Source organism: Rhodnius prolixus, unplaced genomic scaffold (genome assembly GCF_049639745.1).
Source record: "Rhodnius prolixus isolate KJV_2025 unplaced genomic scaffold, Rpr scaffold_7, whole genome shotgun sequence".
NCBI classification, from domain to species: Eukaryota; Metazoa; Arthropoda; class Insecta; order Hemiptera; family Reduviidae; genus Rhodnius; species Rhodnius prolixus.
Window position 1 is genome coordinate 19498296 of NW_027411582.1, and position 18303 is coordinate 19516598.

Below are 18303 nucleotides of genomic sequence, written 5' to 3' on the forward strand. Positions count from 1 at the left end.
TTAGGTTTGGAGTTAACGTTGTTGATACCAACGGTTATTTTACAAAGTCGTTTAATCATATAACATTTTAAAGTATACACAATTTCGTGACTGTTAAATAAAGTTTAGTATAACATTATGCATTATTATTTAACATGTAGAGGCCTGCATGACGATAACATGTCATTTAACGGATGCCAATCTCAGGTGTGTTCTATAATCTCTCTAGATTGCGTGGCCAAACATGTGGTTTCTTGAGGTCATTGTATCTTTCGTTTTGATAAAATTCTTTTCATTCATAAAAATACTTACAAGAATATAACATTATAAGCACAAAAACTCTAATAAACAATTGGTATCAAAATTATGAATGGTTCTACTTCAAAGATGTATTATTTGATGTTTAAGAACATTTTCTCTAAAGATTTGAAGGAAATTTTTTGACATTTCAGGGCATAAAAATAGTATTCTTTTTGCATGTATAAAACAGTTATATAATGGTATTATGTAACATACTATATAATATACTGTTCAATTATGTGATTGTAACTTTTAATTAGGCACTTGAAGTGATTCCAAAGTACCTGGAACGGTTTCGCACTTAGTGGTTGCAGGTTCTTCTGAAGATCATGATGATTATGCTTTAAGAAATGAATTTACGAACAACTTTTATAACCGGGTAGCGTGCTGCCATTCAATTTAATATGATCTGAATGTACTCATTGATAATATTAATTAACCTGTTGCTAGAAACTGTGAATAATAGAATGACTTCTGACGATCAAATGACAATTATTGGTTCTTTAACACTGTTTTGTTAAAAAGACGATTTATATCAAACAAACTGGAACTTAGAACAAAAGGATTTCGTCCTCGTTTAGAATTACTTTGGTTGTTTTGAGAACGTTTTGGCTGCACACTTTTCTGTTGAACAAGCCGTTTACTCTAAAAGGACATAATTTTTTGCAACATGAAACTCTTTAAGGTCCGAAATAAACAATAATGATTCACAGTTTTTAACGTAACTATAAACTTCTCGAAAGGTTCTAAGACAGAAGAATGCTGAGTCAGTTTGTACGGCGCTAAAACTAGGAATTCTGGCTTTTTTAGATAAAACTAGCTGCAGTAGATTCGTGCAATTCCAGTATCATCAAGTCATAAAAAGTAATGATAAGTTGGTTGAGTTACAGAAGACTGTTTTCTGTAATTCAACCAACTCGCATAGCGACGTCCTGAAGAAGGCAATATATTTGGCAGAAACGTTGGCAAAAAGACGAGTTGTTATTTTTATTTGGACCAATTCCTTGCCAATCTGAATCCTCAATATAAATACATCTGACTTAGAAAATAGCGCTTATATAAAATATCCTGCTTATACTTAGTCTGAAAAAAAATATATTTCTTTGGTAATAATTTATCAAAAGTCATGGTATCTGTATATATTAGAACAGATTCATCAAAACAGATATGGATAACTGTCAACAACCATCTTACAGCCTTGACCCTTCACGTGCTGCTGTTGCGGCCGAAGGCTCAACTGTCAACAAAATTGTGCTTTATTGTCCTTTTTATTTAAGATACAAAAATATTGTATCAAATGACGTTTGTTGCTGGGATAATGATGAGAAATCTGAGGCTGGCTTGAGTTATTATGATATAAACCAATGCTGTGTTAAAGAATGCCGCTTTCATATGGTTTTTTATCAAATGGACTTAAATAGGACCTTAATTATAATCCAAAAATTTTATTTCTGCTTTAGCCATATTTTCCTTAATTTCTAATCGTATTTTAGACAGCAATCTCTTATTATTTTTTTTCGGAACTAATAACTGCTGGTTTAAATTAAGTGGATTAAAATTTTTGTAAATATTTGATTGAGCAGTATTTCTATGAGTTGCATTTATCATCTCATGTGCAATTCCCAGTGAGTAATGTTTCCAGTTAGCTCTTGTTATTCTAAGTGTTCTCATAATTGCTTACATCTGTTTACAGCGTGGAGTTTTCCTCCAAATCTCACTACGTACACTGTACTATTTAACTTTAATATGTCTACTTCAATTTCTAAGATAATTTTCTGCAAATGCATCGTCTTTAAAAATGTATTTTTTTTTGTACAGTTTCAATTGTAAAATAAATAGAAAATTAGATTAGAAATCATCTAATGCAGTGTTAGGAACCCATAAATCTGAAGTAACTGTAATGAAAGTGAAGGGTTATAGAGATCAGGTGACTGCCCTGTGGATCGTTAAATCTGATACACCACTCTTATTGCATATCAGTCATTACTCAGTAATAGTTGGGAAGTTATTGGACTAGATCGTTTTCTTACTCACTCTATCTGCAACTATAACCTCAATCTGCTTTTATGTTCTTTACTTGAGATAACTTAAATTGATATTTTTAATTAAACGTTTAATGATTTAGTAAGCATTGAAATGGGCCATTAAATTGCCCAAATGCCTTGCTAAGAGTTAGCGTAAAAGTTTCCTCTTCTCAAAGCAGGTATTTAACTCAGTCTTCTGTCGTTCTTGTGACAGAGGTTTCCTGCTTCTCCGGTTACTCTACCAATTGCTTGGCATAGTTGCGAGTCCAATTACAAGGAATTAAACTACTAAATTCCTGAAAGCAATTATTTCTTTGGGATGAATTTATTCATTTTAAGAGTGCATTTGTTATTTTGAAACGTCAATCTCTTGCTAACTTAAAAATATCTCTATACAGGGTGTTCATTTTAAGACGGCTCAAATGCATTTCATGCTTAAACAGTTGATCTGAGCAAAAAATGGTAGAGGAAAAATTTGTTACCCGTCACCTCTAGTTTCAGAATATGAGACTTGACTTTAGATTCCTGCCCGCATACGTGGCTGACGCGCGACCAAAAGTGAGGGTTTGCAGTTGACCCCCATTTTCATGTACACAGTTTTAAAGAATATAAGATATATAACCACAATTCGATATATTCAAAATTAAAGGTGCTAGGGTACAGAAACGGTGAGAGAGGAACTCTCTCTGAAGAACACCTCTTAGATGAAGTATAAAATTACACGCCCTTTGAAACACCATTTTCCAAAGCTCCAATATAAGATATTGATCACTTAAATATGTGGCAGGAGGTTTCCAATTTCTTTGGTAATTAAACGCAACTCTCCCAAAATTACCAAAAAATTATTAAACCTTCTTGTTTGTAGCAGATGTAAATTTAATTTTTAGCCATTTTGTGTATGCTTGAGAACATCTGAAGCTCTTAACATTTGATTTTTCTTAGAGAAATCCCTCGGAAAACGACTTATTTCCCGATATTCAGAAAAATACTAGCTTTACTGCTTTAGCAATATTTTTAGTAGAAAGGGAATGAAAGAATACATAAAAATGACCTATCACGCGCTCTTCTTTCTCTTTGATAACAAGTTAAAAAATTGAAATATGATTAATAAATACCAGATTTTGAATTGGCCTAGCACCTTTAATTTTGAAGATATCGAATTGCGGTTTCCGGTTACTTTCATCATTTCTTATACTCTTTAAAAAAACTGTGTATATGAAAATGGGGGTCAACTGCAAACCCTCACTTTTGGTCGCGCGTCATCCGCGTATGCGGGCAGGAATCTAAAATCAAGTCCCATATTCTGAAAGTGCAGTTGACGGGCAATACAATTTTCCTCTACCATTTTTTGTTCAGATCAACCGTTTAAGCATGAAATGCATTTGAGCCGTCTTAAAATGAACACCCTGTATCAAAATGTGATGTGATCAAATCGCCATAATGAATGGAAACGGTGAGAGAGGAACTCTCTCTGAAGAACACCTCTTAGATGAAGTATAAAATTACACGCCCTTTGAAACACCATTTTCCAAAGCTCCAACGATATCGTGGAAAGCGACTGTACAGTCACGTATTGTGCATTCTAGCATTTTAACGTTGTTTCCAAAACTCCAGCACTAATATGATATCTCAAGAAGTTTTTGGGGTGAAGTCTCTTTGGCTTATATGAAAAGATATTTGCTTTCTTAATTGCTTCATCGAATTCCTTTACAAGGATCCAACGAACAATTGAGGAAATTATGTCGCTAGGAGGAGTTATCACTTGTATAATACAGAATTAACAAATTACTGTTCATTATTTTTGGTGACTGAATCATAGTATCAATAGGATGAAAAAAATTAATGCCATTTTCACACATTATAAACTTTATTATACCGAGCTTTCGACCTAGGGACTAGGACATCTTCAAGGGCTAATTTACAATGTACTGTTTTATATCATTAGAGAGTTGGTGTGTCTTCTGTTTTGTCTGTTCATGGACAGAATTAACAAATATAATTTAAAGGAGTAAAAATACATTAAAAAATTATTCAACAATCCTGAGAAACATCCACTATTTCACTTTAAATTGTATTTTTAGAATTTGGAATAAAAAAATAACAGTAGTAGGAAACCATAGTTAAGCATCGTTAATAATGCGAATTGATGGTTAAAATTAAGTAAACTCTACCACAAAATTACTTGTCTGAATGAATAGGATGACAATTGGCCTTTAACCTGTCTCGTGTATCTTTCTTTGTTAATTCATTTTGATTCATTTATGGGAATTAAAACCGCACAATAGTCGCCTATTAATAACTATGGCTCTTCAAGCAGAATAAAGCTTGGACAACAGTATACTAACTTAGGTCAACATCTTTCTGACGTCTGAGGTCAGTTAAATGTTATAACTAGGGAACGGATTCGTATGTATTTACATATTTTTTTCTAGGCAATTTACAGACGTTTTTCAACTAGAAGTATTCATACTGACACTTTTAAGCCGTTTGAGTCTACTTTTATTTCACATATTTCCACATATTTGGATGTTATCGCATATTTATACATATTTGATTAAAATAAATAAATATTTCTACATATTTTATCAAAATATGTACATATTTTTTCATATTTTTCATTTTGGGCATATTTTCATAATTGGGATGTGGTTGACAGGAACTGTGAACCACAGACTGTAGGGCTGTGAATCACAGTGGGTACAATGGTTATTGTAATTTACACAGAATGCTGCTAAACAGTGACGGGCACTTGTTAGTTCTTTGAAGTTGTCTGACGTTGTCTGTTCTTTCAGCTCGTTCGTTGAAGTGTCCAATTCATTTCATTCGGTGTATTCTTTTTTGGGTGAAATGCCACGAACATCGGCCTCAAACAAACAACTGGTTGCTAAATATCTTCGCGAGTTTCCAGCAGAACTTTTTCGAAGTGATGGAGACATTTTGTACTGCACAGCTTGTGACAAGCGCGTTTCTTGCTCTCAACGTTCCCAAGTCACCCAACATATTGCCACCGGATCGCACATAGAGAATAAAAACAGAAAGAAAGAGAGGACGTCCTATCAAGCCTTCCTTACATCTCCACCATCAAGTAAGTCTACTCTGAGTACAGATCTGTGTCGGGCTTTGGTTAGAGCAGATATCCCTTTCCACAAACTTAAAAATCCTCATTTCAAAGGATTCTTAGAGACCTACATTGGGAAAAAAATGCCTGACGAGAGCACTCTGCGGAAAAACTACCTGGAAGATATCTATAAAGATACACTAACCAAAATTCGAGAACATAACAAAGATGGACCGATTTGGGTGTCAATTGATGAAACCACTGTTCTGATCCTCTCTTTACCAGATAGTCACTTTACGTTCCAACATTTGAAATTTCATGTGGTTGCAAACAATTTCGAAGAGTGAAGTTTTCAAAATTGAAAATTTAACACATCTTTTTATAAATAGTAAAAATGTTCTTTGTTGTATAAATCATTATAACTTGTAAAAACAAATTATTTTGTTCCTAATAAATTATTATAAATTGTAAAAATGTTCTTTTCTTGTGTAAATAATTATAACTTGCCCCCCCCAAAAAAAAATCCATTTTCATAAAAAAAAATGTCCATTTTACTTAAATATTCCAGAAAATATTTTAAGAAAATCACATATTTTTCACATAATTGACGAAAATAAATGCATATTTTAATTAAATATTTGGCATTTTTAAATACATAAAAATCCGTTCCTTAGTTATAACCTAGACAGCAACAAAATTATTTCAGTAAATGGTAACACCTAATATAATAATTTCTAAAACATTGTTTTAATGGCAATCACAATCCTTCTTTAACGATTTCAAAATTATCTGTTCCGTAAGTAGTACACATGCCACAGAAACAAAGAAGATTCAAATCGATGGTATCATTCTTGCCTTTCTTAGAAGGTGAAGCCTGCAAAGTGTAAGAATTATTCTGTGGTTCTGGGTTTGAATTCTGGTTTAGGACATGGATTTTATTAAATGCTTAATAAAAGAATTAATTGTAATGTACAGTTGCTATTCGCCACCGTTCACAATACCTAATTTGAAAGCCCACCTGAATTATTAGGCATTACATTACATAGAAGGAAACAGATTTTGGAAGACTATCTTTACCGAGACTAACAACTCACCCTTATTTCTGATAGATACACTCAAACAAATTCCGTTCACCATCGTTATCCATACTTGTATGTCTTTTCTGTGACAATAATCACAAAAGATCGTCTACATAGCAGAGGATTCGGTGTAAAATAATGTGTAAATGTTGATTAAAACTGTCCGATAGGATAGATTTATAAGGGTTCATCGCCAAAAAGTACACAAGAAAGAGATATCAGAGACAAAACAAGAAGAAATCTAGACGAACTGGGACCAAATTCGATATTTTTCCGTTGTATTTTACCTTACATTTTGCAAAAGATGGCTACCGTTATTGTATATTTTAGCTTTGGCCTCAAAACTAGTTAACAGAGACAAAACAAGTGGAAATCTAGACGAACTGGAACCCAATTCGATATTTTTCCGTTGTATTTTACCTTACATTTTGCAAAAGATGGCTACCGTTATTGTATATTTTAGCTTTGGCCTCAAAACTAGTTAACAGAGACTAAACAAGAAGAAATCTAGACGAACTGGGACCAAATTCGGTATTTTACCTTACATTTTGCAAAAGATGGCTACCGTTATTGTATATTTTAGCTTTGGTCTTAAAACTAGTTAATAGAGACTAAACAAGAAGAAATCTAGACGAACTGGGACCAAATTCGATATTTTTCCGCTGTATTTTACCTTACATTTTGCAAAAGATGGCTACCGTTATTGTATATTTTAGCTTTGGCCTCAAAACTAGTTAACAGAGACAAAACAAGTGGAAATCTAGACGAACTGGAACCCAATTCGATATTTTTCCGTTGTATTTTACCTTACATTTTGCAAAAGATGGCTACCGTTATTGTATATTTTAGCTTTGGCCTCAAAACTAGTTAACAGAGACAAAACAAGTAGAAATCTAGACGAACTGGGACCAAATTCAATATTTTTCCGTTGTATTTTACCTTACATTTTGCAAAAGATGGCTACCGTTATTGTATATTTTAGCTTTGGCCTCAAAACTAGTTAACAGAGACAAAACAAGTAGAAATCTAGACGAACTGGGACCAAATTCAATATTTTTCCGTTGTATTTTACCTTACATTTTGCAAAAGGTGGCTACCGTTATTGTATATTTTAGCTTTGGCCTCAAAACTAGTTAACAGAGACTAAACAAGAAGAAATCTAGACGAACTGGGACCAAATTCAATATTTTTCCGTTGTATTTTACCTTACATTTTGCAAGAGGTGGCTACCGTTATTGTATATTTTAGCTTTGGCCTCAAAACTAGTTAACAGAGACAAAACAAGTAGAAATCTAGACGAACTGGGACCAAATTCGGAATTTTCCGTTGTATTTTACCTTTTCCTAAATAATTTATTTATATTTTTTAATTAATTATTTTTTAATTTTAGACAAATATTTTACATTGTGTTTTAAATGTTTGTTCATAAATGAATGGTATTTCTGATGGAAAATGTTCCTCAGGGTATATAAGGGCTAATTTTTCAGAGTGACAATCAAAAGAAGCGGATATTACCTAAAATAAGATGTAATTGTATTGCTTCTTCTGTAGATCTGAAAAATGCTGTAGTTCTGTTTGAAATGTTATTCTTTGGATTGATCAATAGCCTAACCTTCAACTTCGAATATTTGTTGAAGATTTTATAATAAAATAAGACTGGTAATAACCATAAAAACTATTCTTTGGTAGAAATAATAACCTATATTTTGTATGCATTATTATCTTAAATTATACGGTTATTTTTCTCTAAATATGCTCTTTTCAATTACTTCACCTCTCTCTATGTTTAACACAGACCGCAAATGACCTCTCTTTGAGAATATTCGAGTAATACAACAATTATTGATTATCTTAATAAGTAATTAACATAATATTATACCAACCAAAATACGACTCTAACAGTAGTTATCTCTCTCTTTTGTGATCTACATGGAAAATGGAAACATTTCTCAGCATAAAGTTGTTCTTTTTTGAAAAGTATACCCAAAAAAGACAGCTGAATTTTGAAATAATAAATATTTTACGATTTTACAAGGATCTGCTTATGGAAGTAATCCAGTAGTAAATAGGGTTGATATAACCATCGAATTTAACCAAAGAGATCTGTCTAACGGTCAACCTAACGATGCTTATTCTCGACTTGATGGTCTATTGAATTCTGTATAGTCAAATCCACTATACTAATGATTTCCCTGTTTGAATTCAACATTGATTATCCTTGTTTGGCCCACTAACTTATTGTCAAATATAGAGGGCACATAGTTCAATTTCGTAACAATTCCATCGCTCACTTATTTATGTTAACCCTCAACTGGTATCGTCGGGGCAAATTTGACTCGTGCGTTTTTCTTTTGTGTGGCATTTTGTAGGAATTAACTATAAACATCTCCCCTTCTCTGAATTCTCCTCTTTCATCTTCACCAACAATCGACCAGACAAATCAGTCGTTCTTGAGCAGTGCAAGTAAATAAAATATAGGTTTTGGGACAAATTTGGCCCGACAATACCATTTACGTTACAAATTTTTTTCTTAATATTTTTAATTTTTATGTTTTGGAGTTTGTTTTCTGTTCTATTTTTTAATATTATTCTATAATAACCTGGTCCATGGACTAGGAAAACTAAATTTGTCTTACTCGGGGACATTACAAAAAAAAATAAAAAAGAAAACCCCTCTTATGTAATTCCAAATAAAATAAAAAAAACTACCGTCGGAACTTCACTGTTTGTTTTTACTGGCAACAAAACGTTGGAATGAACATCATGAACAACGTTGGAATGAACATCATGAACAACGTCGGAATGAACATCATGAACAACGTTGGAATGAACATCATGAACAACGTTGGAATGAACATCATGAACAACGTTGGAATGAACATCATGAACAACGTTGGAATGAACATCATGAACAACGTTGGAATGAACATCATGAACAACGTTGGAATGAACATCATGAACAACGTTGGAATGAACATCATGAACAACGTTGGAATGAACATCATGAACAACGTTGGAATGAACATCATGAACAACGTTGGAATGAACATCATGAACAACGTTGGAATGAACATCATGAACAACGTTGGAATGAACATCATGAACAACGTTGTAATGAACATCATGAACAACGTTGGAATGAAACAAAACGTTGGAATGAAAACGTATTCTTGGAATGAACATCTAACTTTAAGAAAATAACGTTTTTCAGTAAATATTATTTTTTGTTATTCTTTTTTTGTAACTTTAAAAAATGCAACTTTTGCATTTTTTAACTTTTTTTTGTTTTTCTTAATCTTATGAAACAAATTTAACAAAATATTCATCATTTTCGTTTACTAAATTGACTTTAATTATATCAATGACCTTTTTAAAGTAATGTGCATTTAAAGTTTTGGGTTAAAGCTGACCCAACGATACCAGTTGAAGTTGAGATTTTGAGGACACCAGTTAAGGGTTAATGTTATCAATTTATGAGGTTACACTCTCTGACCATTACAGCCTACGAAGGGCTTTAGCTCAGCTACTTTCTTCACGATCCCTCACTGTCCTTGGTCTCCAAGTCGTCCTCCACGTCCTCCTAAGCCTTGGTTTGCCACAGAGACATCTCCCATCTTTAGGCCTCTTATATCTTCTATCCGGTGTAAGTGGCCATCGCAATCTACCAGCTTTTATACAAGCCACGATACTTAGATTCCCCAAACAGTTCAGCCACTACTGAAGCCTTCCTCTGTCCTCGCAGTTCCAAATATTCTTCTTAAAATTTTTCTTTCCCATCTGTAGAACCTTACTATCTCACAAAGCCTTTTTTTTTTTCGCTGCTCTCGAAACATTCTTGCTTCTAATCACTGTTTGAAGAGCCCTCGAGCATCTATTTCCAGCAGCCTAATCAAGTAGTATTCATACGAGGGGGTACCCAAAAATAACCGGAATTGCGTTGCCGCGCATGGAGCTTATGTAGTACGCATTTCTGCCGCTAGACGTGTATAGCGCAATTCCTTGCCAGTTCAGTCCTGCCTGTGTTGTCTGCCTGGCTTGTTCTGTTCATCTGCAGTGATTGTTTTTACCAGCGCTGTTTTGTTCTTTTTTCGTTTTTTATGATGGCAAGTTTAAGTGAACAACGTGCAGCTCTGAAATTTTGTTTTCTACTCGGCAAAAATGCTGCTGAAAGTGTTTTAATGTTGAAAACAGCTTACAAAGATGACGCTATGGGAAAAACTCAAGTATACGAGTGGTTTACTCGGTTTAAAAATGGCGACATGTCGATTGATGACAAACCTCGTTCTGGACGTCCATCAACTGCCCGAATCGACGAAAATGTTGAAAAAATTCGAGAGCTGGTGTTCACAGACCGTCGACAGACAATTGATCAACTGTCAGAGAGTAGTGGGTTATCTTGGAGCTCGGTTCAGCGAATTTTAACGGAAGATTTGGGGATGAAAAGGGTTGCTGCCAAGTTTGTTCCTCGAGTTCTGACTGACAATCAAAAAGAACATCGAGTTGAAACATGTCGTGCTTTGAAACAACAGCTTGAAACTGATCCAGACTTTCTGTCAAAGGTCATTACTGGTGATGAGTCATGGTGCTATGGTTATGACCCAGAAACAAAGCAACAGTCGAGCCAATGGAAGACGTCATCTTCACCCCGACCAAAAAAATGTCGTCAAGTCAAGTCAAACATCAAAACAATGCTGATTTGCTTTTTTGATGCCAAAGGCGTAGTCCATTCAGAGTTTGTCCCCCCAGGTCAGACCGTCAATCAAACCTTGTATTTGGAAGTTTTGAAAAGATTGCGCAATAGTGTTCGCCAAAAAAGACCCGATTTGTGGCAAACAGGAGACTGGTTCTTCCACCACGACAATGCACCTGCACACACAGCCATCTCTGTTACACAGTTTTTGGCTAAAAATGGTACGGTTCCGCTGCCCCACGCACCTTACTCGCCTGACCTGGCTCCGTGCGACTTTTTCTTATTTCCACGCATGAAAAAGGGCTTGAAAGGTCACCGATTTGACAACATTGAAGAGGTCAAGAAAAAAACGAAGAAGGAGCTGTCAGCCAATTCTAAAGATGACTACAAAAAATGTTTCGAACAGTGGAAGCACCGGTGGGACAAATGTATTAGTTGTAATGGAGAGTATTTTGAAGGGGATAAGGTTGTTCTGTAAAAAATTTGTAAATAAATAGCTTTTAAAAAATAATTCCGGTTTTTTTTGGGTACCACCTCGTATACTGGGTGTACGCGGAGGAGTGGTCGAAACTTCGGGAGGTGATTCAGCAGCTCAAATGCAACAAAAAATATTCTCTTCACTTTGGCCAGATTCTCAATAGTGTCCAAGATATTTGCATTTTTAACTTTTCCGTCGATATTCGCGTTTTTCACCATAAAAACGGCCGTAACTTTTCTATTCTTTATCCTACAACAAATCTACTTATTCCAAACGAAAGAGCATTAAATTTCCTATAAATTTACTCAATATCGAGCCTCAAATCGTTTTTTATAACAATGAAATTTTTACTTTAATGTCTAAAAAATTCGTCCTCGATGATTTTTGTTAAAATTTTCAACTGTATTTTTTCAATGATTAATGAATCAAGGAGTCACATAATTTCAGAAAACGTTGCGCATTTATTGAGCTTCAAGATCATATGGATCTTTTGGGTTTTTAATAAAACCCTACCCCGAACAGAGGGGTGTAAATGCAGAAAACTGGGATTTTGCGTAACCGACTTTTCACCACTAATTTACTCAAGTGTCAACTTTTGGAGAAGGAACAAAAAGAAAAGTAACCATTTTAGTTTTTAACAATTATTATTTAATAAAACGGAAGTAAAAAGTAAAGTATCAATAAACCAAAAAAATCCATATGGTCTTGAAGCTCAATAAATGCGCAACTTTTTCTGAAATTATGTGATTCCTTGATTCATTAACCATTGAAAAAATGCAGTTGAAAATTTTAACAGAAATCATCGAAAACGAATTTTTTAGACATTAAAGTAAACATTTCATTGTTATAAAAAACTATTTGAGGCTCGATATTGAGTAAATTTATAGGAAATTTAATGCTCTTTCGTTTGGAATAAGTAGATTTGTTGTAGGATAAAGGATAGAAAAGTTACGGCCGTTTTTATGATGAAAAACGCGAATATCGACGGAAAAGTTAAAAATGCAAATATCTTGGACACTATTGAGAATCGGGCCAAAGTGAATAGAATATTTTTTGGTTGCATTTGAGCTGCAAAATCACCTCCCGAAGTTTCGACCACTCCTCCCTCATACACCCTGTATGAAGTTACTAAGACAATCAGATGAAGTTAGCACATTTCTTTTTTTAGTCAATACCAAAACAGCGCTCCTCAGTGTGGTGGCAATCTATCAGAGTTATTGATAACTGCAACCAGATCACAAATAAAAAAAGTAAACAAATAGAGAAAAAAGAAGTGTGCATATTATATAATTCATTTTAAATAAGCGTATGGTTAATGCAATCGATAACCGCAGATACCATTTTACTAGTACTAGGTCAGTCAGTTTCATATTAACATGGCATTTTCAACTTACAAAATGCTGGTAAGTCTTGATTTTACTATTTTAAATTCATTTCATTTAAAATGTTAAATATATTATTTGTTGAGTGCAACTTTTTTATTGATTTCTTGTGACCGGTTTATAAGGAGATAAGATGATGCTATAAAATTGCCATATGCTTAGATTTAGCGTTAATTTATCGACAAATTTTGCATCAAAATACGCTAATATTTCGCTAAATACTTCATTAAAAAACAAAATAATTTTTGTTTCCCCTGCAATTTTAGCCAAATAATAGTTTTGACTTCCATTTGTGTGGCGTGAAATGTATTAGACCTATTTCTCAGTAACTTATAATTAGAATACAGGATGTAAGCTCATAAAGCTATAATGAATTCTATAATAATACTATCGGCGTGTTTAAATGTTTTCATTAGTTTCGGTAATTCGAAACCTTCTAGGATTCTAGATGCACTAAAATTTTCTTTATAATTTTCTTGCTGCTTCATTATTCTAGATAGTATACCTGTAATTAATCTAGAATAACAGTTCATAAAAAAATATGAGTACCATATAACATCGAGAAAAAGTGTTAAATGGATTTTGTGGAAAGGGTATTAGTATCTCCAAAGTTACAAAACTTATTTTTTGATATTTTGATTTAGTTTTTTCTAGAGTATTGAGTGGATGATTCATTCTCCAAGCAGAAATCATATGATTCATTGAAATTAGAATTATATTTGTCCCTGCCCTTATGCCTGCTCATCCTGAAACTAATTCTTGCTTGATGAAAGCATCTTTTAAGATATATGTCCACTCCTAGCTCAAATATGCTGACAAGTGGGAGATGAAATGTATTTCCCACCACACAAAATTTGTTTAAGTCAATAGTAGCGTCAGTTGTCAGTTCAGTTTATGTAGTAATTAGTGACGTAAGTCTTGTGACAGTGGATGGTGCGTCTGATTTCTTATGATTACAGGTTAGAGCTCTAATAATTATCCTTATGAGAAAATGATTTTACATTAGATTGGATTAATAAATCTTTACATTCTACTTTTATTCTTGGGTTGTTCTCTTCAATTCTATTAAGGAAAAGGTTATCACAATCTTACATATCCCGCAAGTTGAAGACGTAGATTCGAACTGACTGTTGAAAAAAAAAAACTTTTACATGGTATCGGATTAAAAAAATCAATTTTGAACTCAATGGTGGTATTTTGATTGTTTTTATGGTTGTAACTGTTTGAGGATTCTCTTATACAATGTGCAATGTTAATTTGTAAATGCAAGCTCTGACCTAGTCTTCTAAAAGCTTGCTATCAAATAAAAAAATTGGACTTAAATTTGCAATAATTTCTTTTCCTTCTTAAAAATTGAAAAAAAAAAGACGGTGGCTCTCGTATAATGTATATTACGAGGGTCGTTTGAAAAGTCCGTGCAAAAATAAAAACTACTTAATTTTTTGGGGTAAACCTTTTTTATTTTTCAACATAGTCTCCTTTTAGGCTTATAAACTTCGTCCAACGCTGCTCTAGTTTGTTGATCCCTTCCGAATAATAGGATTTGTCCAAGTCTGAAAAATAGCCATTCGTTTCTGCAATCACCTCCTCGTTGGAATAAAAATTTTTTCCCGCCAGCCATTTCTTCATATTGGGGAACAAATAGTAGTCCGAGGGAGCCAAGTCTGGAGAATAGGGGGGATGTGAAACGAGTTGGAACCCTATTTCCATTAATTTTGCGACCACAACTGCTGAGGTGTGAGCTGGTGCGTTGTCGTGATGGAAAAGGACTTTTTTGTGGGCCAATCGTGGGCGTTTTTCTTGCAGCTCGGTTTTCAAACGGTCCAATAACGATGAATAATATGCACCTGTAATAGTTTTACCCTTTTCAAGATAGTCGATGAGGATTATTCCTTGCGAATCCCAAAAGACAGTCGCCATAATCTTTCCGGCCGAAGGACGACGCTTAAAGTCCTGCGGATTCTTCTGGAACAGCTGCAAACCGTCCTTGCAACACTTCACACGATTTCGTTTTTGGTCAAGCGTGAGCAATCGCGGCACCCATCTTGCGGATAGCTTTGTCATGTCCAAATGTTGAATGCAAAATATTATGTGCCCGTTCATTCGAGATGCTCACAGCACCAGCAAACTCACGCACCTTCACTCTACTGTCATCCATCACCATATCATGGATTTTATCAATGATTTCTGGAGTAGTAACCTCAACAGGGCGTCCAGAACGTTCAGCGTCACTTGTGCCCATATGGCCACTCCGAAAATTTTGAAACCACTTATAAACTGTTCTAATCGAAGGCGCAGAGACACCATAATGTTTATCAAGCTTCTCTTTAGTCTCCTGAGGCGTTTTGCCTTTCATAAAGTAGTGTTTAATCAACACACGAAATTCTTTTTCGTCCATTTTTTGAAAATCATTCGACTTCCTCGATTCAAACGAATGCCAAACACAAAGAAATAAACCGATCTGGCTGAAACTTGGTGTGTGTTCTTCCAAGAGATGCTACTAACTAAACATAACCTCGATACGCGCCAGTGGGGCTGACTCTCTGACTTTGCACGGACTTTTCAAACGACCCTCGTATCTAACAAAAACTTAAAGTTTAAAAAGTTAAACATAAGTGTTGATTAAATGCTAAAAGGTATACAAAACAGCAAGTACCTAACATTTCATTAATATCATTTGAGTGATTTTACTGTATTAACTTTTCATTAATACTCCTTAACAAAAACTTACAGTTTTAAAAGTTAAGTATAAGGGTTGATTAAACGCCAAAAGGTACACAAATCAGCTAGTACCCAACATTTCATTCATGCTTAGTTCATATAATTTAAGTAATTTTGCTGCATTAACTTTTCCTTCACATTTTTTAGAATTTATTAGATATCACAGACCCTTATGCTGGCCATATTTATCTACAAAATATTTGTTTAAGTAGCACTGTAAATTGACTTTAATATCTATTAATATTAATCTATAATAATCAAACTATTAATTACAGGTTAAAAAATTCAAAAACTTTTTGAAAAAATGCTTTCATCAACATACATCAATGATTTTGTTTATTTTATTTATTTATTTTATTTTATTTATTTTTTTAAATCGTCTGTTTAAGTTCATTCTTCGATTAAAGTAATTGTTATTTTATGTAGTAGTCAAACGTTTATAATAATAGGTAATAATTATCTGGCTTTATCGCAAATAATATGGTTTTCTTCAATTACATTCTCAATCTAGGTGTTCTTCCCACAATGTTGTATACATGTAATATAAAATAAATGAGATATGCATACGTTTAGGACATCTAATTATTCCAGTATTTTACTATAAGTAAAATTAGGGGGTCTAAATTAAATTACAATTGAGAAATGAATAAATAATGTTGAATAATCTACTTGTTATTAACTGTGTGTTATTTGTGCTCACGAATATTTCGGTAAGACGAATCCAAGACTGAAATATTCTTTTAAATCCGTGATTCAAATTTAAACAGTAGCCGACTCTAACTTTGTCTTTTTCTACTTTTGCATATATCGTATATATGTGACATCTCAGAATAAAGGGCAAATTAAAGCTAAATCCGAAGAATAATTCGGAATAGAGTTAAAATAAAGTACCTATTTAAAAACGGATATAATATACATCTTATCATAATTATAACAAAATAATATTATGAATGAACTGGCCAGCATAAGGGTCTGTGATATCTAATAAATTCTAAAAAATGTGAAGGAAAAGTTAATGCAGCAAAATTACTTAAATTATATGAACTAAGCATGAATGAAATGTTGGGTACTAGCTGATTTGTGTACCTTTTGGCGTTTAATCAACCCTTATACTTAACTTTTAAAACTGTAAGTTTTTGTTAAGGAGATTTTTGTACCTTTTGGATAGATTTTCATTTTTGTCTATTTTGCGAAGTTACATATCTGCTTTACAGATTTGTTTAAAATTTGGAATAAGCAATTCTATCATTATAACCTGAAAAGGTGTTAAGTCGGAACTGTAACTACCACTGGAGAGATCTTTATAAAGAATGATTATAGTTGCCATCCTCAATAACAATTTTTTTGAGAAAGCGTTTTGAATAAAATAGGAAGGTATTTGTACGTAACTAGCAAAATTAAACTGCGATTTCAGTACTTCCTTTTAAGAGGAGTAAGAAAAACAAACTGCGAATACAGTACTTCTCCCAAAAAGGCAAAGAGGCAAAGATTTTGAATCGAACGACAATTCATTGATGTAAATCGGTTCACCCATTGATAATTTTAACAGTTGCAAGACTTCCTCTTAGTAGGTGTAAGAGCATGATGGCACTTCACTGCCACGTAGAGGACCTTTAATCACTTCTTCGTGCTAAATTTTATCAAAATCGGACTAAGCGTTATGGAAATATTGGTAATAATAGTTTTAGAAAGGGCTTTACTTGGGTGGGGCAAACTCCCCTCCTTATGAGGCGTAGCGTCGAGACTTTTAAAATGCAAATCTGTACAAAATTTCGATTCGAATGACACTTTATTCATGAAAATCAGTTCACATGTCGATAATTTGAAACGATTGCTATACTTCCCCTTAACAAGTGTAAGATTAGATCGTCGCTTTAATGTTATGTAGGGGAGCCCTAACCCTATCATCCTACCAAATTTTATCAAAATCGGGCCAAGATTTACAGAGTAATTAGTAATAATAATTTTGGAGGGGCTTACATAAAGGGGGCTAACTCCTCTCCCATTCGATGTACAGCGACGAGACCCCCAAAAGGCACATCTACATAAAATTCCGAATCGAATGACACCTCATTCATGAAAATCGGTTCACGCGTTTAGGCGCTACGCAGTTTACAAAAAAGGTAACAACAACAACAACAACAACAACAACAACAACAACAACAAGAACAAGAACAACAACAATTTTTGAAAATGCCGTTTTTGCACATTTTCGGCAACTTTTTTCTCAAAATCTATCAGATCTAGGTTGTTGCAAAAAAATTACAGTTATAAAGGAGGGTTTGCCCTACATTATAAAGAAAATTTGGGAATTTTATCTTTTATAGAAAAAGAGAAAAAAATTGTCAAAGTTGGGTGTTTTTCAACGTTACGCTTTTTCCTGCAGTTTTTGATGATCAACCCTTATACAACTGTCCTACCGGACAGTTTTAATTTATTAGAATTATTTGAAGTCACAGACCCTAATGCTGGCTATATTCATATACAATAGATTTGTTCAAGTAGCGCACCATTTAACTTAGATTGACTGTAATTTCTATTAATCTATAATAATCAAACTATTAATTACAGATTAAGAAGAAAAACTTTTTA

At 33.6% G+C, this 18303-nt stretch overlaps 1 protein-coding gene across 3 annotated transcripts in view; it reads left to right on the forward strand.

Annotated features, from left to right (window-relative positions):
• Positions 1-18303, forward strand: part of LOC141447138 (uncharacterized) — a 59122-nt gene that overhangs the window by 4729 nt on the left and 36090 nt on the right. The window contains exon 1 of one of the 3 annotated variants that reach the window (XM_074114364.1): positions 13860-13949. The exons of the other annotated variants lie outside the window; for them this stretch is intronic. The gene's annotated coding sequence lies outside the window, so the exon portion shown is untranslated. Of the gene's footprint in view, positions 1-13859; positions 13950-18303 lie in introns of those variants that run through there. 3 annotated transcript variants of the gene reach the window in all.